The 23,012-nt window shown below is 44.7% G+C and overlaps 1 long non-coding RNA gene across 1 annotated transcript; it reads left to right on the forward strand.

Annotated features, from left to right (window-relative positions):
- Positions 1–381: 381 nt before the first annotated feature.
- On the forward strand, positions 382–22,599 carry LOC115352719. Its single transcript, XR_005930781.1, has 4 exons — positions 382–1,210; positions 3,506–3,631; positions 6,320–15,898; positions 21,233–22,599. It is a non-coding gene; the product is annotated as an uncharacterized LOC115352719 (long non-coding RNA).
- Positions 22,600–23,012: the final 413 nt, after the last annotated feature.

Genomic DNA, 23,012 nt, shown 5'->3' on the forward strand with positions numbered 1-23,012 from the left:
GACAGAACTTGACAGGTAGGACTAAGACTTGTTTCCATTTTAAATGGGCCTTCCTTTACTAATCACCCTCCCCCTTGTACTCCCATCCCCGCTGCTGTGGCTGTGGTTATCCTACAGTTCGGTCCTTTTAGGTTTAGCCTCTTGCAGCCTGTGCTGCTCCTGTACTCGTTTCCTCTACAAGTTTCCCACCCGATTGGCATTTGAAAATCCTACTGACCTCCTCAACAGGATCTGTGTCGCCAGATTTCGAGACTGTTTGCTTCAGCTGCCCGTTCTGACCTGTGGATGAGGCTCTGCGAAGCCTGTGACCGTAGCTGATGGAGACAGGCTGCTGCAGGGCTTGCAGTGTGCGGGAGTTCTTCTCGGGGAAAAAGATTTGAATTTATTTTGATTTCATATGACTTACTTGTTCGTTTTGCCACATTTCTTTCTTTGATTTTGGTTGGTTGGTTTGTTTGTTTTAGCCTCCCTGGTATTGCCCAGTAGTCAAACCCTTTTGATTAGTGTCTCCTGTAGGTTGGGGCCCAATAGATCCTCAGCACTGGCTCCAAAGGTATCTCCTGCAGCGTGACTTTTGCTTTGCTCTGTTCCGGCCTTCGTCGCTGTTCTCACAACAGGACCCCGAGCACAACGCTGCTCAGAATTCACCTGAGGAGCCGGAACGGCAACATCCCACCTCTCCCCCCCGGCGTGAGCTGATTTAACGCTTCAGACCGGGATGCGAGTGCCGGCCCGCGAGCACCTGCTGCCCGTGCGGGCTCTGCTGCGAGCAGCGGGTGCACGCGGGGCTGACGCTTACGGAACGCGCCGTGGGGACCTTCCTCTGCCATCGCAGGCTCGCTGATTGCTGGCTGCTCTCCTCCTACCCGAGGCAGCTTGGCCTAGGGAGGTTTCTGTTTGCCTCGCAGCAAGCACCCTTCCTTGGGTTTATGGGAAATGGTTTTCCCGTACTGAAACTTAACAAATGCGGTGCTTATTGGGGATGTCTCTGATGACAGAGAAGGGGTGGGAATTTGGGGCTGTTTGCGCAATCCTAAACAGACTCGTTCTGAAATCTTTTTTCCTCCTTTTGCTGAAAGAAGATTTCACCTTGATAAGTCTAACCCTTAACTATGGCAGACCCACCACAGGGATGAGTGTCATCTTTATAGAGGAAGAATTACAGGAAGAATTATGTAGTACTGCAGCTTTTCAGTGTGGTAAATTTAAGGTACTCAATTTACACAATTATAACTCTTCAAAACGATCTAAGAAAATCACCTCTGAAGCCCAAACTTTGCTTACTTTTCAAGTGCAAAGATTAACCTTTTGTGAAATCTTCGTGTTAAACCTAGCTGCAATTTGGCAGGAGTTTAGGGAGGAGAGAAGGAAATGGTCTGGAAAGACGATCATGATTTTAAAAGCTGTTCTCAAACAAAGCAGCCTCATTCTTTTATTTCTATTTATCTAGCCTGTCTTTCAGAGAGCATTTTTTGGCTATCAAAACACATTTATTTAGATCTTTCTCTTATGTGACTCGGACCTTGTCAGCCAGTTCCTGGCTTGTAACTGCTTGAATCTGCAACCTTAATATTCTCTTAACATTGGTTTGTATATAATTTCCTACACTTGGTCTTAGGAGAAAATTGAAAAAACCAGCTTTCCCACCATATGGAACCATATGTACCCTCACAGGGGTCAGCAAAATGGCTGAGCTATTTAGACTGAGATTTAGCAGAGATCTCCACTTAAGAGTGTGCAGCGAGAGCACTGAAGAACTATGTGCTCTGGCTGGGTGGTCTGCAGTCCGCTACTGTCAGTGGCCCTGGTGAGTGGTCAGCAGCTAGTCTGTAAGAATTGTGTTAAACATCAAAATAAATGTAAGTTAAAGGTGGAACGCCCTGTTTGAAAAACATCACGTGTGCTGTGGGTTTACTGTGAACCACTGGGCTGCAGGGTTTGGGAATCACTGGTCTGTATGTCCAACTGGGCCACCTTCTTTGCTAGGGAGTTCTTCAGATGGTTGAAGAACCTGGGCTTTGATTCGAGTTGCTGTGGAAGAGTGCAGCCACAGACATCCCTCCTGTCTCAGCTCCTCTCTCTCTGTTGCTTGTGAAGGTGGTCGCTTCCTTCTACCTGCACAACCTGGGTGTTGTCACCAAGAGTGAGGTGACAGAAGGAGAGGTGCCGTCTGTGCATGCTGCTGTTCTGCTTTATGCCACCGTGATCCCCAGCAGCAAAGAATTACAGAAAAGCCTTGCTTCGTCCTTGGTCCTGCTTTAAATCTGTGGTTTGCTGTTGGACCTTTGAACTCCAGAGGCCCGGTCCACCCTAAACTTTTCTGTTTCTGTGCTGTCTAAAGGCTGCTCATGCACCAAGAAAAGCACATGGTTCTGCAGTATTTTCTGTATTTCCTTAGGGGTAAGCAGCTGAAAGGAACGTAGCCCTGCCTAAGCAAAGACAATAGCAGGGATTTTTTGGCAGTGCTAACCAGGGCGTTGCCAGTAGCTGTTTATAAAAAAACCCAAACAACCCACAACCTTAACTTAGGGCAGCTTTCTCATTCCCCCTTCCTGGCCTTCTCTAACGTTTGCTGCTTGCCCGTATTGCCCAACTGCTATCTCTGTGGCCCTCTGAACTCCGCCAGCCTCTGTTCGCTGAAGCCTGCAGAGCAAACACGGTGTGGTTGTGTAGCAGAACACTTGTGGCATTGATCAGCTCCTTGTAAATGATTTTATGAACATCAACTGTGGGTTTGCTGCATGCCTTGTGCGAGCGCAGAGATCTCCCGTTGCAACAGAGCATGCCAGTGCAAGCACACATGGGTAACTGGTGCACAGTCAACAGCTGAGTGTGAACTGCTGGTTTTGGGCACGTCTCTCTTGGATTGTGGGCAGATTTCCAAGGCAGCAGCACATCCACTTCTGGGATACAGCGTACTACTTCCTTTCAGTGTTTTGAAGCCTTGCTTCAAAGCTTCAAGAGCTTCTAAATAAGGCAGTTGGAGCCTTTCTTAATATTGGTGAAACACTGTGGGTTTTCCCTAAATTCATCCTCAAAATGGCTGGACTAATTTTCCTGGAACTGTCTGAAAATATTTAGCCTGAGGCAAGCACATTAGAGGGAAAATTTCTGCCTGAACACTGAATGTTTGGCAGTTGCAGGCAACTGAAATCAGGGTCTTATAAAAGGGAGTATGAGGCAAATTTAACTATTGTCATCTGTGCCAGGTGTCTGCCTATACTAACGTTTCTGGGTGGACACACAAGTAATATGTGCAAGTTCATAATATATCCTTTCTCTTTAGGAACCAGCTTTATTCTGGTAAAACTCATTAAAGTCTATGGAATTACAAGTTCATAAATCTAATATAACACTGGAAAATCAGGCCCTATAGATGTGCTCTGTGTGTGGTACCAATCTATTTGCAGTGTATATATAAATAAGATTTGTGGTGAAATGAGAAAAACAAGCTGCTTGTATATCATCTAGGAATGAGCTCTATGTTGTGCTTAATATTTTCCAGAGACAAATGTGGTGACAGACTTATCAGAAACACTGGCCGAAATGAAGCTGTTGATCCAAACATCCTCATCATCCTTTATCCTAAAGCCAAAGCAAAAATGAGACGTCCCAGTGGGTGTGGGCCATGGTAACATTACTTTTTATCATCATTATTATTATATTCAGATGTTGGTTGTGTTTACAATTACAGTGCTGGCAGACAGACTCTATTAGAACTGCCAAAGCTGATCATCTAGCCCCAAATCTGATCATATTACTGAGAACACAGTCTGGGATTTTACAGGGGCCAGAGACAAATTGACTCTTTCTTCCTCGCCAGCTCATCTTGCCGTATCTATTTCGGAGTGAGGCACAGCTTCTATTTTATTGAGCCTCCACCACTTGCTTTGGATGCTTCTGGGTGGCTACCGGGCAGAGACCAAGCAAAGTTAGTGGCTTTGTGCTAGCGGAGGGAACAACACACAGGTATCCTTGCAGGTTTGGCGGGTAAGCGAGCTCGTGTTCACTGTGCGTGAAAGATAAACAAGGGCTTTCTTTCCCATTTTGGCACTCTCTTTTTTTGTAACAAAAGGAGTTGTGGAGGAGGGGAAATGCCTGACAAGCCAACATATGTCATTTCTCTGTGGTTAGGCTGATTATTTTTCTGTCCCAGGGATAACAAGCCAACAGCACTTGCATGGTGTACATTGCATCCAAAGAATAAAGTGGCCCTAGCAGCTGAACTGGGACAAAAGATATCCTTCAGGCAGGTCTAGCAGTCAGCACTTCAGTGAATTTCCACCACACAGACTCTGTTCCCTGGATTTAATGGCTCACTGAGTGAAAATGAAGAAATGAGCAGGTTAGCTTGCCCTCTGGAGAGAAAGAGATGCTCTTTGGAAAGCAAGGTAAATACTCAGATTATATGCAGGCAGAGCCAAGGAAGCAGGAACCCCAAGGAGATGGCCATGTGCAGAAGGATTATTCTGAAGAAGCGGTCTAGGGTACACAGCAGAGCAAAACTACTTGACCTTTGATCCTGAGTCCAACAGAAGGGCTGTTTTCTACCATAGGAATGACTCCCTGCAGCTGAATATTAAAGACTGTCTCAAAAGACAGCACAAACCTTCCAGCACCTGCCTATTAAATCTCAGGACAGGAGCTCATGGGGCTCTGTGACAGTAGCATTCTCCTGTCCCACAAAATAGGGAGATCCCCAAAATTGTCCCTTTACCTGACAGGGTATAGCAAGGACACTAGAGTCTGTGGGTCCAACCCTAATTCAGGGAAGGGGATTCCCCATATCCCAGCTGTGTCTGCCAAACACTTGGTCACTGAAGTGGTCTGTGGCAGCATCTCCTTTCTCTACCGCTAGAGCTGTTGCAAATGGAGATCCTCTAAGAGAAAGAGATTGTTTTGATGAAACTGAAATTTATGTTTATGTTTTTTCTTTGGTGGAAACTGCTTGCAGACGTCCTGGGGTTTCAAGGAAAATGAAAGTGCCTTTTTAGTGGCAAAATTATTCATTCTGTCCTACCCTGCGTTGTACAGTGCTGCTGGTATGAGGAGCCTTGGAGAGGGGATGTGGCTTCAGGCTCAGCAGGAAACAGTTTCAGGAGCAGGCAGCCAAAAGTAGTTGCTTCTCACAGCGGAGAGATGCCATGGGAGGCAGGAATCTGCTGAATCCTGAAATCAGTGGGAGACAGATGACAGGAATCTGCTTCTTGCAGAGGCAAGATCTGCCTTGGATGAGTGCAAAGGTCTTCTGACACATAGCTTGCAGGGTTTCCCAGATGCCTGAGCACCACAGTTGGTCGTCCCTGCCATTTGTGGAGGCAAGGCTACCCAGTGGAGCTGATGCAGTTCTGCCAATTCTCTCACAGCAGTATCCAAAGTGCCTACTCTGTTCGGAGCTCAGGAAAAACCGTGATCTTGCTTTGAAAGTGGCAGGATTTTCTTGCCCCGTTCAGCTCAACAGCCATGGGAGAGAGAAGGCTGGGGAGGGGTAAGAGAGGAGGGTCATCCAGAGCTGCTGCCCCCCAAGGCGATGCCTGGCTGCCTCAGCAATGCGCTGCAGCAGCGAGACGCAGTGATTCCTGAACCACTACTCCACTTCCAGAGCCTGCAGGCTTTGATCAAGAGCAATCACTGAGGTTCTGCAGTCATCCCCAGATGGGGAGTCCTTCCCCCAGCTCTGCATCCTCTGGGAGAGAGAGAGAGAGGGAAAAAAAAAGAAAGGGCAGTGTGGAGTAATGGTGCACATGTCCCACTTCAAAGACTGGCTGGGCACGTGTTTACCAGGCTAAGAAACAGAGCTCCTTCCACATACCAGTCCTCTTGCTAGTTGGTACAATATTTCCGTGTGCCTTTGCTTTATGAAATGACTGTTCTTCAAACTACCAAGCGCTTTCCTTCTGTGCCCGACCTCCTTTGTCTCTCTCCCTCTCTCTCCTAATTGCATAGTTACCATCCTTGGGTTTCTCCCTTTCCTATGTTTCTTACCCCGCACTGTCAGTGAATTGAAAACCATGTTTCCATAGACCAGAAGCCCTCACAAGAAAGTCATAAAATACCCCTGCCCCCCAGCAGCGAGGTGTTCAGAGCTGGCCAGGAAGGGGTTGGTGTTCTGCTCTGGGCTGTAAGCCCACTACGGGTTTCTGAGCCCTTTAGGTTTGTGTGAGCTGAAGGGGGAGGTAGCTTTGAGGACCCTTCCTCTGAGTTCTTCTTTTCTTGTTTATTTAGTTTCCTCAAATTCAATTTTTAGCACCTCTTTTGGGGAGTTTGAAGGTGAGCAGGAAGTATGTTTAGCCTGACTCGGCTGGGGTTGTCCCAACAGCTCTTTGCTGTGGACAATTCAGGCACATCTGTGTTGGACCTCAATCCAGAAAACTGCTGAAATTGAAGGAAATGGGGTTGAGTGTCCTGGCTTAGAGAAGCTCAGCGCAGAGGTGAGCCCCTCTCAAGAGAGGACCATCTATTGAATGGACAGTGACAGCAGGAGTCTCCATCCCTAGGACAGGCTGTCAGCCCGCTCCTTCAGATGGGCGAGTCCTCACAGTTGCTCTTCCTGCCGTCCAGGTCTTAATATGGGAAGCTGCCCCATGTTTCCCTTTGAGCTAGTAAGTTTCTCCTAATTTTCTTTGAATTTTTTGAAGCGTACACTTGACTCTTTCTAATGGATTTAAGAATTGATTTGCATTGATTTACTGCATGCCGTTTCAACATGCTGTGATAGGCAATTCAAATGGGCCAAGTAAAAGCCACCGCTGTGCGTGCAAGAGTGAAAACAGGAAGAGGAAGGTGCAGATAGTGCTGTCAGCACAGTTCATGGGAAGGAACCTTTTTTCCCTTCACTCTAAGCAATAGGTGTTTAGGTTTTGCATTATCTTCCCTTTAACTCTTCCTTGTTGCTACTTAGCTGTTGTCTTTTTATGTGAATGAATAAGCAGCTCTGAAGAGGAAATATAGCTGTTTGATGTTGTGTTGGTTTTTTTTTTTCCTGTGGACAAATGCCTATGTAGAGGAGCAGTGAAGCTCAGCTTAGATGTTATTTTAAGCAGCTCATTTTTGCTGCCTGACCTATATGACTGAGTTAAGGTCACAGGAAAGAGCATCTTTTTTCTCAGATTAGATGATGTGCTTCATGCTTTGGGCTGATGCTAATAATTTTGATTTCTGGGACTGGAGGTAGAGATAAAAAGGCACCTTAATTCTACTAGTCCTTGCTAAATCTTCTCAGAGGAATTCGGTAAGCTCCCCCTGTAAACCGCATCATCCTTTGGTTTCATCTTCAAAAGTAAGGGCATCAACTACCCCGTGAAGGACAGCAGCACAGGGTGTTTTCCAGTAGCAGAATGAATACGGCATAACTGTCAGTCCTGCTCCTTTCTGAGTTTATACAGTACCATTAAGCTGACTATCATCTCTTTCGTGATGTTGCTTCCAGTTATTTTGTATATTGGGAGTAGCTGATATGCTGGAGGGCAAGGCTGCCGTCATTCAGGGGAACATGAACAAGCTGGAAAAATTGGATGACAGAGGCATCATGAAGTTCAAGAAAGTGAATGCAAAGTCCTGTACCTGGGAAATAATAACCCCATGCAACAAGCTGGGGACTGGCTGGCTAGAAATCAGCCCAGCCTAAAAGGACCTGGAGGTCTTGATAGATGTCAAGCTGAACGTGAGTCCAGAATGTGCCACTTCAACAATGAGAGCCAACCGCACCAGACACGGGTGCATCAATACCAGTACAGCCGGCAGGTCGAGGGAAGTGGTTGTTCTCCTCTGTTCAGCACTTGTGAGGCCACATCTGGCATAATGCATCTGGTTCTGGCTCCCAGAAAGTATGAGAAAGACATTGATAAACTGGAGCAATATTTAGTGGGCAGCCACTAACGTGGTCAGGAGTTCATAGTGTTCAAGAAAAGGCAGAGGGAGCTGGATTTGTTCAGCTTTAAGAAGAGAAGACTCAGGTGGAATGTTACTGGTGCCTTGAACTACCTAATGGGGGTTACAGAGACAACAGAGCTGCTGAGAGGTGCCCAGAGAGAAATGACAAGGGGCACCAGGCGCAACTTATACCAGGGGAAATTCCTAGTGTGCCTAAGGAAAAAGTTTTTCCCCCAGAGAGAGATGCAGAGCTGAAGAGGTGCCCAGAGAGGCTGGAGGCCCTGAATAGTATCAAAACTTGACTGTGCAAAGCCCTGAGCAAATTTTGAAGGTAGCCCTGCTTTGAATGGAATGGTTGGACTAAATGTTCTCCCTATTATTCTATGCTTCACTTTTATTTAGTGGCCCTGTATTTAGTCTTTTCGCAGCTCATCAGATTTCTCTATCAGTCTGTTAGACATTCAAGTTATAGCTGTTCATAGCATCTTACAAAGGAAATGTGGGTGGCCTACAACTCTTGAAACATAGGTGTAGACCTAAGCCTGTGAACGCCTAGGTATGTCTTCGTGCTATGCATTGTATGTCGAGTCCTGCCCTCGCTGAATGCAATAGTTCAGTATTCAGGGGCTTCAGAGAGGTTGGGTCTATCGCCCTTAATATTTAGTTTTTATTGACGTCATTGGGGCTTTCTTACAGAATAAAAAGTTAACTCTTTACAGAAATGAGAGCTTTCAGACGTGACCCTTTGCCTTACAGCATTGTATGGCAGCTCCTTAAATATACATTTCATATGAGGTGTGTTAATTTTGCCTTGTAATCATAATTACCATTTGATTCCCAAAACTGATTTGGGGAAAAAAATACCCCTGTTACCATTCGTGTTCCCTCACTAGTGGTTCCTGCTCATTCACTTGTCTTCCAGTACCTGCAATAGCAGACAGAACTGTAGTACATGTCTACTGAGGAGATCAGAAGTAGCTGAAAAGGAGCGGGGCTGTGGAACTGCTCTGGCGAGTTCCCAGCGAGCCACCGTGCCCCACCGTGTGCCCCTGCTCCCCTGAACAACCTTCTCATCACCTCACCCATGCCAAACAGCAGATTAACTGCTTGTGTGGCCCCGATCCAACCGAAAGGGCAAAGCCCTGTGGTGAGGGCCAGGTGTAGATGGCTGGAGGAGAGGTGGGAACACCTTCAAACTACCACAGTAGGAGAAGCCGATGAATGCTTTCCCACATGGGCATCAGTATGCAGGTTACTGTTTCACAGCTCTCGTCTGTATCAGACAAGCTGTCATTTACAAAGGCAATTAAAAAGTGCACTGCAAGAGCCTTCTTTGCTGAGTGGAGGGAGGAGAGCGCAGGCTTTTTGAGATGAATATGACCAGGAGCTGTCGGGAGGTGTTGGCATTAGTCCCCTAATGATGTCGGCAGGAGAGCTGCAGCAGAGGTGCCTGGAGAACATCAGGCTGCTTATCTCAGCTGCAGCTCATCCTTGCTGTGATACGGGAAAGGTCACGCTCGTGACTACTGCACCAGGCTTCCTTCGGATCCTGCCCAGCAGCTGCGAATGAGTATGGAAGAAAAAAAAGAAATGAAAGCCGAAGCCAGTAATGAAAAGAAGGGGAATGCAGCCGCAACGTGTTATTGCATTGAGAACGTGTATGTTTGCCAGATACATCCTGCTCCTTTTCCCCTAGCAGATAACCCACAGGGAAAACAAGTCTTGCTGTTGCTGTCAGCTGATGAGGTTATTCCTTTGGTTCTCACTGACAGGTCTGAGGCTGGAGTTCCTGGAGCTCCTCCTCACCCTTGTTCCCCTGCCAGGGGTGTAACAGTGGCTGTAAGCTTTCCTCATTCCTGCGCTTTCCCTTAAAAGTAGCAAGGCTGATCACAAAGAGAAAAAAGAGAGAGGGGAGAAGATGACAGCTTTGTCGCTTTTGCTTCCTTGGTAATGGTCTGTGAATTTTCTTGGAGGAAGTTAAGTGACTTGGGGATCTTAAGGGCAAAGTTTCACGAGGTCCTTACACTGATTGTGTGCTCTGCTACCCTTTTGCAGGGCAAGGACACTCTACTTTCATACTAACACAGCATTATAATGCTTTATATTAGCTCACTCCATTGCTTGGTGTATTCGGAATATGCCTTTTCTAATAAATAGGAAAAAAAAGAATTCATTTTTTCTCCTCTTAGAATTTAGATGATACTTTCACCAATGCCTCTTTCAACAAAGCCATTTTTACGTAATAGAAAATACCAAGATTTTATTTCTCTTTTATCTGATATAATACATTTTGACTTCATAATAACATGGCACAGCAGTTGCATTTTCAATGCCAGCACAAATGGTACCTATATCATATTATCAATGATCATACAATGCCTTGACACATCTCTGTAAAGCTGATCTGCAATCTCAAGTATTTTGCTGTTCCCTCATAAGGCCTGAGGAGGATCACAACCTAATGGAAATGCATTCAAGGGAAAAGTGTTCTGGACATCCGTTTGTTTCTTTGAACTGCATTAGAGCACAAACGTCGAGTTAAGCTGGGAGCGGGGTAGAGCCTCCATACCCTCCAGTCTTTGAAATGCTTGCAAGCAAATTGCAGTACTGATCTGTATATTTTAACTGGGTCACTGAGTGAGAGCCATTTGAATGCTTCATGCTCTGCATCTTCCAAGTAATTGCAGTTTAAGGATTCATTTTAATGTTAATTTTCCCACTTTACACGTTTGAAGCTGAGCTTGGAGTTATGCAAAAAAGAGGCATATCTCAATCTATTTTGAATCTGAAACCAACTTAGTGTCAGTATAAAACCAACCCTATGTTATAACTTTACACATTAAAACTTTTTACATTATGCTTTTGAGGCCATGAAAGACAAGGGACTCTGCCTTTTAAAAATGACCCCGTTTAAAAAAAAAAATTGGTAAGATTTCTGAAGAAGTGCAAAACAAGATGCTGCTTCACATATCGATGTCTTTGAAATACTCGTCGTTTCAAAGCAAGGAAAAGACTGGATGTTTACACTGCTTTATCTGACCCACATGCCATCCAGCTTCTCAGTTAATTTAGTTCTTATTCTCTGTAATTTATTTTTTGCTATTTTTTTCCAAAATGTGACTCTTAAGGTCAGTCCTATTACCTCTGGACACTAGGATTGACAGGACCTTCAGGAAAATGAAAACCAAGAGAAGTTCTGTGATGACTGAGTGAGGTTGAAAGCAGAGAGTTGGAGCTCCTGGGTTCTTCTCCTGACTGCACCCACAGCCTTCGCCATGATCAGTGGGCAAACTGCTTAAAACGTCTACGCTTCAGTTTGTCTAGGTGCCTCAAGGTCTTTGCTGCCCAAAGCGGTTAGAAAATATTTTTCTCTCCATAGGAAATTCTGACTTTGGTTGGTAAAAAAAACAAAAGAAAATGAATTTCTGTCCAGACACTCAACTTTGTATCCAAAAGCTGCAGCAGGCTGAGAGCTCTGGCTGGGGACCATCATGGCGATGTCTCCGAAAGCTGTGACTTCAGTGCCTTGTGCCACAGTTTCCAGTACAGGTTAAGAGTCTGGGCCTGAACAAACCTCCCCTCGTTCACCGGTGTCCTGCTCCTTGCTTAGCTAGCGTGGAGTGCAGCTAGTGTGGTGCGTCCTGGCAGATGTAATCCAGCAGGAACCCTCAGCCATCTGCGGCTTCAAAACTGCAGCTCCCACGAAGAAATTTGGAAGAATTCCCAAATGCATGGATTTTTTTGCTTCTGACCAGATATGTTAGCAAAATGAATAATCAAAAATATTGCTTAGTCAAAGTAGTGCCTGTCCATCACAACTGACATTACTGGCCCTTTAGAGAGACAGCTGCGTTTGCTCCGAGATGGTTCTAGCCTGCAGCTAGCTAGCTGGTACTCCAGCTGCCAGCTTAGCTGGTAAGGCTCTTCCAAGCCTTGTCCCTTCCCCAACCTAAAAGGAGCGTGAGCATCCAGCTCAGGGCTTCCTCCCCACGTTCTGTCCACATACAAGAGAAACTGCAGCTAAGAGGAACTTTGGCAAACCTAACCTCTTGACTTCTTCCTCACAGCAACCAGCACGAGAGTTTCAGGGGCTCCGTGTCCCCTCACTACAAGACTCGGAGGCCTCCAGGGCTTGACAGCCCTGAGGGCAATGCAGTTCCAGGTTGCGCTTTGTTGTAGGGAGTCAGGCAAAGCTCTGAGGCAGTCTTTTGCTCGGGCGGAGATGGTTATTCTGCTTTGCGGTAACCCTTGCAGTGTGTTAAACCCTGTGAAAGTCCATAAGGGAGTACAGACACTGTCCCAAAAGAAGAAAGAGGAACAAATGTCATCAACGAAGGGGATTTGTTATGTAAATAAGTGCTTTTGGCAGCTGGCCACTGGGAAAGGGTAGCCTCAGATGCACTTGATGGGATGTGGGTGGAAGCGGGTCTTGAGGCCATGGGACAGCTTTAATGAGCAGAACTATCGAGAGTGAGTTGAGGTGGTCACTGATGGCAGGGACAGTGGCTGGAGGCACGAGTGGGGCTATTGAGATGGACAGAACGAGGGCCTGAAAATAAGGATAAGGAAAAAGCAGCTGAATTAGATTAGGGATTCAAAGCAAATGGCATTCTTCAAATGACCAGGCAGGAAAGGCAGCTTCAGAAGCAAGACAAAATGATAGCTGGACAGTAAAGAAGGCTAATAAGCGAATGATACAGATTTTATTGCAGAAATATGCAGCAAAAGAATTTAATTACAGTCATGATTTATTAAAATGAGCTGGGAAGCGTCCCAGTTCAGAGTAGCTTTTTATAGAGGAGGCAGCCCACATATTGCCTATCCAATTAGCAAGAGAGATTTGTGGACATAGGATGTGGAAACTGGCAGCCACAGGGTGAATGGAAGTGTGTCTGTAAATCACATTTTGACAAATGAGGGGGAAGACTGTCTTGGCTCATCACAACCACTCCCCTGTCTGTCTCTTTTTTCCCAATCCAGAACTGGAGCGTTTGTCCCCTCAAACAGCTGTCCTGCCTTTGCTTCTTTTGATGCTCTGAAGTTCATCAATATTCATCAGGGCTGGAGAGAGAGAGAGAGAGAGAGAGAGAGAGAGAATAATTTTCAGCAGAGGCAGCTGGGTGACTCACTGTCAACACCAATACTGGCAACAAGGCCAGATCTTTTGCCTTTTGGCATCTCCCACCATCCTACAGTAGGAAATCTACCCTGCCACCACAGTGCTGCCGGCTGGGCTGGGGAGGTCTGCTGAGGACCGCAAGGATTCAGACACGATGCCCACACTGATCCTAGCAACTCCAAATGAGAGCACAGGAAAATCTAAGCAAGCTTGCAAGGTGATGGGCAGAAGCTTTAAAGGGTGTGCTGTTGTGTCTAGCTCATTGACAAGGGAAAGCCTCCACAAGTCTTTTGAGAACTTTTCAACCAGCTAGTTGGATTGTCTTTTTAAATTATTATTTAGTTTTTAACTAGACATTAAGTATTTTAACCTGTGCACTGCTTTTCCAAAGTACTGGTCTGAGCAGACCAATTCATGTTTTCCTTGTCCTATGAAGTGGCTTCCTAGTTAGTATAAAGCATCTGCACTTGTTTTAGGATTTGCTAATGTTGTTTATGTGTTATGTGCATGCGGGGGAACACACTTAGCATAACTGTGTTTTGGGATGCAAGTCTCAAAGAAGCTTAAATCCTGTTTCAAAAGTATCACTGTCACTTGGAGCAAAGGCAGATGTTAGGGATCTGCAAACATTTGCCACCCTGGGAAGAGAAGCCGTGGGAAGTGTTGGGCAGAGACACCTCGCAAGGCTCTGCAAGACAACTCTGTCTCAGCAGCAGGGCTGACAGCAGAGACCAAACCAGCTCTGAAGCTGTGGTCGTACCCACGTGCTGTGTGCCTCCGCTGAGTAGCCGTGGTGAGATGGGATGGTGAGTTCGGGCGCAGAATGATTCTGCTGATTTTTGTAGAGCTGATACCTACCTAGGCTGTGCCAGCCTCCTTGGAGGTGTCGCACCATCTCTGTGCCTGCGACAGCACAGGTGACTTGTGCGTTTCTGAAAAAGATACTTGTGGTATTGCATTTAGCAGTGTCAGCCCATGTCCACAAATCTCTTGTTTCTCATGATGGTAATGCTGGCAGGAAGGAACGGCGGCAATGGCTGTTCCCTGCCAGCCCTTTCGTTGGCGTGCCTTGGGCTGATACTTGCAGCGGTTGCCTTCAGATTTGGGACCTGTGACCCTGCCTAGGATCTGGGGCTGACTGTGTGGGTGGTGGCAGGTGCTGCACACGGGTGTCTACTTATTAGTTCCTGGGGGATGACAAATAACTTGGCTTTTGCCAGGTTTGGCTGTGGCAGATCAGAAGTGATTCCAGACCTACCATGTCTTTTCCTTCATTAGATAGCCACCAGAGAAGCAAATATTGCACCCCACTGAGGACAATAAAATCCCACAGGTGAGCTGAGAGCAAGATGGATGCTTTTCATTATTTCTGTAGTCCAAGTAAATTTTTTTTCAGGGTGCCCTTCACATCAACCAAATGAAGACATTTCTTCTATACAGTCACTGGCGCTCCAGAAATTCTGATTTGCTTTCTGGAGTTTCCACTGAATTTGTGGTGGCCCTCAGGCTGTGACTCAGTGATCTCAGGTAGATGCTGTGGCTACCTCAGAGTCTTAAACTGTACATTACCTAAATACTTTCCTTACTGGACTGAAACTGTTCACAGAACAACAATTTTTTTCTCCACTTGCAAATCTTCATTTAATAGAGATTTCCATAAACCTGCATTCATAAATGTGGAGAACGAAATGAAACCGCAAAAGATTAGGTACATCCTTTTTGCAACTGTCTGGTATTTAGGATTCTCATGTTGCGAAGGACATGCAAAGCTTCTGCTTTTTTCTGTCAGATACATTTGCCACCAATCCAGACTTGCTATCGGTTTGGCACATAAATGTGAAACTGACCCAGCATCACTGAGATTTGCCTGATTTCATGTCTGAGTTGGACTTGCTTTTGGCAAACGGGTGCTTGCAGCTGATCCAAATGCATTCAGAAGCCCAGCAGATGCTTCTCTGAGCCTCTTCTATGTTTAAAAAAGGAAATGAAGCATGAAACCAGGTGCTTTCTGTGCTGTCCTGAATTATGGATTTTATTCTTCTTGTTAAAACACAGTTTACACATCTTCTGGTTTATCATTTTTGAAGATGATATGGTGTAAACTACCAGGTTCTTCCTAATAAATGGTGGTGGGACTCCGGGAACTGCTCTCTTCTCTAAGGCTCTGTTCCAGTTCAGTTGAATTCAACAGCAACCCCCTCAGCAGCGGGGAGCGAGTCTGTGCATTACAAGGACCCAACACTGCAAATAAAACTAGAATTAGTCATGGACTTTGCTGAAATTCTCCACCCTGTATTATGCAGGAGTTCAGACAAGATCTTAACAGTCCCTTCCAGCCAAAATCTCAGTAAAAAAGGGACCGACATTTTTGAGATTAAGCATCAGAGGACTTTTATACAAAGAGTTTTCTGAGGAGGCAAGAAACACTTTGGTTTAGTTTTCTGGTCTGAAAATATCAACAATTTGTTTTATTTTGAAAAAAAAAACCATAAGAATGGTCAAGCCATTGCCACCATGCCTGTAGGTTTGCAGAAATAAAGCAAAAATGGGATGCTGTATCTTAGATATTCCATAGGGTGCTTAGACATAATAATGTACTAATAGGTTTTGCGTTTATCAAGAGTGATCACCTTAATACTGAGCTGAAATGCTCAGTGGAGAAAAAACTATTACTGTCAGGACTGACCTGAATCTGGCAGGATTCTTTGTTGTTTGTGGCTTATATTCTTGAAATTGTTTTTCAGCTTCTAAAACTATGGCTCCTCTGTAAGCTGAGTTCAGAAAATGAAGGTCAATAATGGGAGAAGAAAAAACTGCTGTGACCACATCTAAAGGCAAAAGGTTTAAACCTCTGGCTCACAGTAACTTGCAGGAAATCCACCGTCATTTTGTGTGCAGTGATTAAAGGTGAGCAACTTAGCACTGTGTGGGATTTCTTGCCTTTGAAACACGTTTAGTTAATAATTACATCTTAATTTATTTTCTACTCTAGAATAAACCTTGGTGTGGGAAGCAGAGCATAGGAAACACAAGATGGTGCTTTTCAGTGGCAAAGCTTCAACTATGGCATCGTTTTTCATACTTGCAATGTTAAACCACAGTATCCACAAGGGAGGTACCATAATAGCAAAATGCTATTAAAAATGATGGTGTATTTCAGAAGAGCTTCCAGTGTCTCTCATAATATTTGCAGATAATCTCAGTTTGCCAATTTGTCAAGTCATTATTCTCCATCTGTGATATCCTGTGATAACCAAATAGATTTTTAAATTCATTTTTATCAACATTAGTGAGCTCATCACTAACATGTTGAAAAAACAAAATACAGGCATTAAAAGCAGTGTAAAGACAATATATTGTTATTCTAGCATGCACTCAAACCTGCCTAATAACTGCCAGTTAAAATGTTAAGGTCTTCACTTTAGAAAGACCGAGGGGCTATCTGTCTTTGTATAGTACTATCCACGCATCTTTTTTGTGACTTGCTTGCTAGGATTAGTGACCACGCACTTGTTTTGTCTGGCACCAGACAATTTCACTTAATCAGGTGCGTGCATTAAAAGTCAGCAGTTGCAATTAAGCATTTGCTTGTACCATGTACCATCTACTACCTCAAACCAGTATGTGCACATGAACTTAGATCCCCAAATGGCAGGCGCTTTGCTGTCGCTGGAGAGGAGCACAGGAAAATTTCAAACCTTTTTTTCATGGCCTGCATGTTGGCAGACATGCGTACACACCCTTGCCCCACAGACCAAGCAGGAGCCACTTCATCAGTGCAGCAGAAGTTCCTTTGAGAAACAGATGGAGAAAGTTAGGTGGGAATGAAGAAGACCTCTGCGCCGTGCCTTAAAACTTTTGAGTACAGTATTGGTTTGCGGGCTACTGATGTTTGAGTAGCACTTTGCACATTACGCATTAGCACTGAGTACCTAAAAGAAGAGACCTAGGCCTTCCATGTGCACATTTATTTGATGAGGCTGTGTGCTTATAGCATCTTCCTCCTGAACTGCAGTATTACAGCTGGACACTAGAGAGCTCCTTTTACCAAAGACAGCTCAGCAATGCGAGGGGAGGCTCCCTAAGAGACGCCTTCCAAGCATTCCCCCCTTTTTAGGGGGGAATTTTTCATTTTTATGTTAAAAATTAATATTCTCAAGGGAAAGCTGTCTTTGCCAGAGAGATGGCTGCAGCTGTAACTCCACATCTCCCACCCCCAACGAGGCAGAGATTTTGCAGGAGTTGTAAGTTGGGAACTAATTATACAATTTCAGAGATAGCAAAAAGTAAATCAAATGCTGCCAGCTTGGAAATTATAATTAAGTTTTCCTCGGAATAACAAACACACTCAATATGTGATTTATTATGACTATTACTGTATTAATGATAGTAATAGTCTATGTCATGCACCTATGCAGAGTACATGTTTTTGTCTAAATTGCTGGATTACAGTCACAGATGCAGGATGAATTCTAACTAGCTCTCTGCAGTCACTCTGCTGATAACCTTAAGCCTTACAACACACAAGCTATTGCTAAACACTACTCTATTAGCAAGCGATATAACAGGATGACGACTGGGTCTACTTTTTTTATTAGCTCTGTTTGACCTGTTCCCCCCCCAGTTGCCTTTACCCCATCAATCATTTATTCACAACCAAAACAAAATCTCCTATGCTGTCACTGTAAGGGCATATGCATTCCTGCTTCTCAGACTCTGACACAAGCACAGGCTGCTGCAAGATGCTATAGCGATGTGACATCCTATCATATTTCCTGTTAGGGATTTTGCTCTAGGGTCGATTTACAGATAATCGTGTCCCGAGGTCAGCAGTGCGAGGGCATGGGATTTTGCCTCCCAAGCAAGTCCTGTCTCACTCCTGTCTCAAAATCCGGGAGTGCAAAGACTGAAAAAGTCTATATGAAGACTTCAGAAAGGTTGGGGAAAGCCTTGTTCCAACCTCTCCTGTGCACCGTAGTGGTGCTTGGCCAGGGCAGAGAAATAGCTGGCTCTATCGAGACCTGTAACAACAGCTACTGCTGAAGCTCTTACCAGAAGCAAAGGCACACTGATGCCCACTTTCTTCACTCCCTCCTCCTCCTCCCAGCGCGAAAGAGAACACGAGAGCCAGTGAAATCCGGAGGGGAGAGCCTTTGTGCTGCCCGCGGGTCTTTCTCTTCCCAATCCTTGTGTGCCCTCAGGGGCAGAAGATGGCCTCGCAATCAGGAGACGTGTTTTCACCTCCTGGCCGTATTTTCTGGCTGGGCTCCTTTCTAGCTTTGGGCATATCTCTTAGCCTTCCTGTACCTCTGTTGCTGCAGTAATGAAGCCAAGGCTTGCTTTGTGCCGCTATTTCTTTGCCTTGTTCTCCTGCCTGGATTGGGACCGGGAGGCTTTCGCTGGGCGGGTGTGAGGGACTGCAGCTCTGTGGGTGCTGTAATAAGGGCCAGGCCTGGGTGCAGGTGCCTCTCGCGTCCTGGCGTGAGGTCAGTGATGGCACAGCTGGGAGGCTAGGCTGGCACAGCTGGCAGGGCGGTCCACAAAGTCGGAGGCTCGCTATTGCAGTTGCTTAGTGACACTTTCGGCTGGATGGCCCAATTCATTATGAATTAGAATGTTCCAGATCTGGTTAGATTACTTGCAGGCAGCCTGACAAGGCAAAAATGTTTCTCGTTGTCTTTGCCTGGATGTTAAGGAGGATATTCTGCAGGAGGGAGTCAGATCTGATCACGTTTACTAGAAAGCCAAGGAAACAGTGTTGAGTTTTGAGGAAGTTTCTCTTCCGGGACAGCCCAACTGTGTTAATGACAGTGAGCTGAAATGTGGCGTGAACATCTTGTCATTTAGTTTCCAAAACGAGCATGCGACAATGATAGCTGAAAGACAAACTCTAATGTTTCTGTCTTTGTTCTTTCAACCCACAGTCCTCTGAAAATGTATAGATAGATGGAAAGAGAGAGGATTTTCAGCATAGGGCAGCTCCAAAGAAGGTCAGCGTGGGAGGGGAGAGGCTGCCTTTTGATTCATCTGAAATTCTTGTCTCTTCTGAACTGCTCTGTATGAGCCTTGGCCGTGTCATAATGCAACCCATACACTGGCTCCCATACATGCAGAGCAAGTCCCCAGCACGGCACTCATCAACTCTCTTCCTAAATGACCTTTGAGCTACCCAGGGGATCTTCTCCTACCTTTAAGAACAGAGGGCTCATAATGATAGAAAATGTAACAAAGTCCAGCTGTAACTTGCTGAACTGGAGCTAACGAAATGAAAGGGTGTGGTGAAGTCAGGGCTAGCGCGTCCCTTGCAAAACCCCATTTCTCAGAAAATTGTGTTTTATTGTTTCCAGCCCTGGGAGCTCACATTACACCGTAGCCAAACCTAGCAGGGCCCTGTCATTCATCAGTCAGTTTTATTGCATGACAGGAGCCTGCAAAGTTAGAAGCCAGTTAAACAAATTAAAAAATTTAATGGGATCCTCTGACTGTGTCTTGCAAAAGAAAAAAGGAAATGCCTTGGGATATCTTTTCCTCTGAGGGAGGATCATATGGGCCCCCAAAAGGCAACATCGGCAAGGTGACCGCTAGAGAGAGAGAAAAGTGTGCAAAATTTTACAAAGGAAATTTAAATGTAATTCCTGTCAAGTCACCCCTCATGAGCCCGTCTTTTCTCATCAACATTTCGGACCATGTGATATTCAGAAAAAAAGAAAATGCTAGCTGTTGCTGTGAACTACTTTTCCTCCCTAATTTTATTTTGCTAACTGTCCAGAGAGCAAATCTTTTGGGAGGCATCCAAGACCTCAGCATCTGAGGAACACTTTCTAGAAACTAAATATAATAGCTCTACCAATTTAGCTGACAGATGTGGTTATTTCAGTGACAAAGCACCCTGGGACCTTATAATCCCCTTTTCAAAAAAAAAAAAAAAAAAAAAAAAAAATCCCCTCTATCACTTTATTCATCTCCCCAAAATATTTTGGTATGCGGTCTTAGGAAAAATGGCTCATTTAATATCATTTTTATAAACCATTATTGAATGGATGGTGATCCATAGGCTATTCTTTTCATCAAGATGTCACCCACTGTCAAGTCTGACTAATAAGAGTTTATAGACCAGCAGCAAGTATAAGCGGTTTCAGTGATAAGAATACAAACTCAGCAGCTCAGCTTACTGCAGCTTAGCATGGATTAATTTCCCATGCAGACATCAGCCTCATGCCAAAAAAGACTAACCCCGTCTTTATGATTTTTCTCTTCTTCACAATTGTCAATCTATGTAAATACAGAGATAACTAGAAATAGGCCCAAATTACAAAGTGTGGATCTCTGTAGCACCTCTTTGAAGTTGGACTGTGCCTGAGTTTTCCTTCAGGCTCCTCTCCAGTCCTTCTCCTTATAAAACTATTCAGAGCAAACTCAGTATGTTTTTACCATTTTTATCAATAGGTCTGTTTAAGCAGTAGTGATACAAATGATGTTGACTCTCAGGTAATTAATTTCTTTCTCTCCATCTTTTCCCAAGGAAGGATTAAGAGTACAGAGGAGTACTGTGGTTTGTTTGCTAGTATTATCCTTCTTGTTTGTACTGGAGAGTGTTGGCCTTTTGCACTGAGAAGATGATGATGAGGATCACAAAAATCCTTGAGTCTTGTGTAGAGTCACTCATTATTCTTGAAGCAGCTTCCAGGGAAGCTCTGTCTCAGCACATGTGACCTCTAATCTACAAAAGAAAAGGTTGCCTTGTGCCTGAGGAACAGAGCTGTGGCATGAACTCTGTAAAAGTTAAGATATGCTGGGCCATGGAGCATCTCTGAAAGCCTCTAGACAGCCCACAGGAAAAACTAAGAAGGACCTAGGACGTGGCAGTGAGGTCAGATGAACCTCGAGCCAGGCCCTGAATTCAATGTGATGTCCCAGGGATGGAAGAAAAGGGCAGGTCTAATGTGCTGGGACTGGTCTACTAGAGATGACAGAAAACCCCACAGAGAGGTGTTGCTGAGCAAGTTTGGTAACAGCGAGCATCCTAGATTTGCTCTCAAACTGTAGTTTATTTTGATTTCTGCACCTTCCAGGCTCAAAATGTTGTCCAGAAAGCTTCCAGACTCCTATTGCAGGAATTCTAGGAGTGTTTCAGCTGAACTGTGAATGACTTTTGGCTTTGGGCTGAAGCCATGGGAAATTTTTGTAAGCTCCAAACTAGGCAAAGCTCAGTAACTTGTTTTTTAAATCGTTTAACAATAGAAATCCAAAGGTTACAAGTTCCTACTGGCTGAGAAGAAAGCTGGAGTGGAATCAGGCAGGAGAAGTCAGCTGAAACACATGAAGGGAGTGTGAGTGGGCATAAGAAAGCAAGAGAGACTCACCTCCCTGGAGAGAGACTCTGAAAGGAGGGAGTCCTGTGGTCCCCATCAGCAGGAGGAGCTGAAAATCCTGAGCTCATACATATGCACTCGCCTTGGGGAAAACTGAGAAAAATCACACATATGTCTCCCCAGCACATTTCAGGCAAGCCAAGAGTTTGCATTCACGTGGATAAAAGGTGTATACGTATTGTTAGCACATATGGCTCACAGTTCTAACATTGCCAGGTTTGTAGCCCCCAAACTAATTTTGCAACACTGCAGGAACAATGTAACAAAGCTCGATGTGAGCTAATATCAGAGAGGAAGGTGATTTTACCCAAAACAAAACAGGATTTGCACACGCTCTCACACCCTCATGTGCTCTTCATCCTATTCCATCCCTGGCTTAGCATTTATTTTTCACTCCTTATCTATCTGGGTGATGGCTTTGATGGCTCTAAGCCTGTTCTTTTCTTCCTTGCATCACTTCTCTAGGGCTTTGGTTTGTAGTCTGTCCTCTGTGTGTAGTCTGTCTTCGGTTTAGGGATGTCCTGGTAAACTGCACATAGATGTGCTGGCAGCTTGATGACCTAGGTGCCACCTGCACCTACCATTCTCACAGCACTTCTTCTATTGGTCCTTCTGGTGCTTCCACACCTAGATAATCACTTTGATTCATAATGGGCTTAATATTTTTGTTAAAAATTCCTTGAGTATTGCGACATATTTTACATGTCCACAACGGACTTACAGGAGTACAGATGAGTGCTGAAGAGCAAGGATCACTGGGGAGGGTCCAATTTATCCTACCACCAGTTTGGACACATTGTCTATGGAAACACTGGAGAGGGAAAACTGAGCACTGAAAAGCTGCTCCAATCATTCCCAGCTGCCTCCTCCTCCATCCTGCTTACTCCTGACACTGGCCTTCTCAATTGGGCTTTCAAATTGTTTCCTTTGAGAAGCTGTACTGGGTTTTATTGCTTTTATTTTTAACTGATCTATTAGCTGTCTGCGAATTTCTCAAACGCTTTAGGAAAACAGCAACCAGCGCATGGTGATGTTTGCAGGTGAAAAGCAGACCTGCATGATAGCTTTCCAGCTAGCTTAGCACTGGTGTTGGCTTAGGTGGTTGTAACTGCACTTGAAAACTTATTTTTGCTTTAACACAGCTAGAGCTCCTCAGTACAACTTGGTGTAAGAGGACTAGTGAGAACAAGTAGTGTCCAGAGTGGCTGATTGGTGCGTTGTTTTATCTGGAGTGTTTGTTCAACATAAACGCTAGAAAGTTAAGCACTGTAAAATAAAACTGTATCTGCTTGCAAAAATAAAATCTAAAGAAGTGACCTGAAAAAAAATACGTTGTATTCCCTTCTCTGTATCTTTTATGGAAACTTTCACCCTCCTCAAATTACAATGACTCCATGTGGCTTATTCTACAATATAGATTCTAATATTTTTGCTAAAATTTATTCCAGCTGTTGCTAATCATAGAGATATGAATAATATTATTATATAGAGAAAAGTTTTGACTGAACTTGATGCAGTTATATTCAGTTGTAATTTTTCCATCTTAAACCCAAATATTAAGAAATAGATTAAAGGAAAGAAAAGTAATTGTAACCACTGGCTTTTACTTCACCATGATGAAATTGAGATTGCTCAGTAATCAGAGAATA

The sequence above is a fragment of the Aquila chrysaetos genome, chromosome 17 (genome assembly GCF_900496995.4).
Source record: "Aquila chrysaetos chrysaetos chromosome 17, bAquChr1.4, whole genome shotgun sequence".
NCBI lineage: Eukaryota > Metazoa > Chordata > Aves > Accipitriformes > Accipitridae > Aquila > Aquila chrysaetos.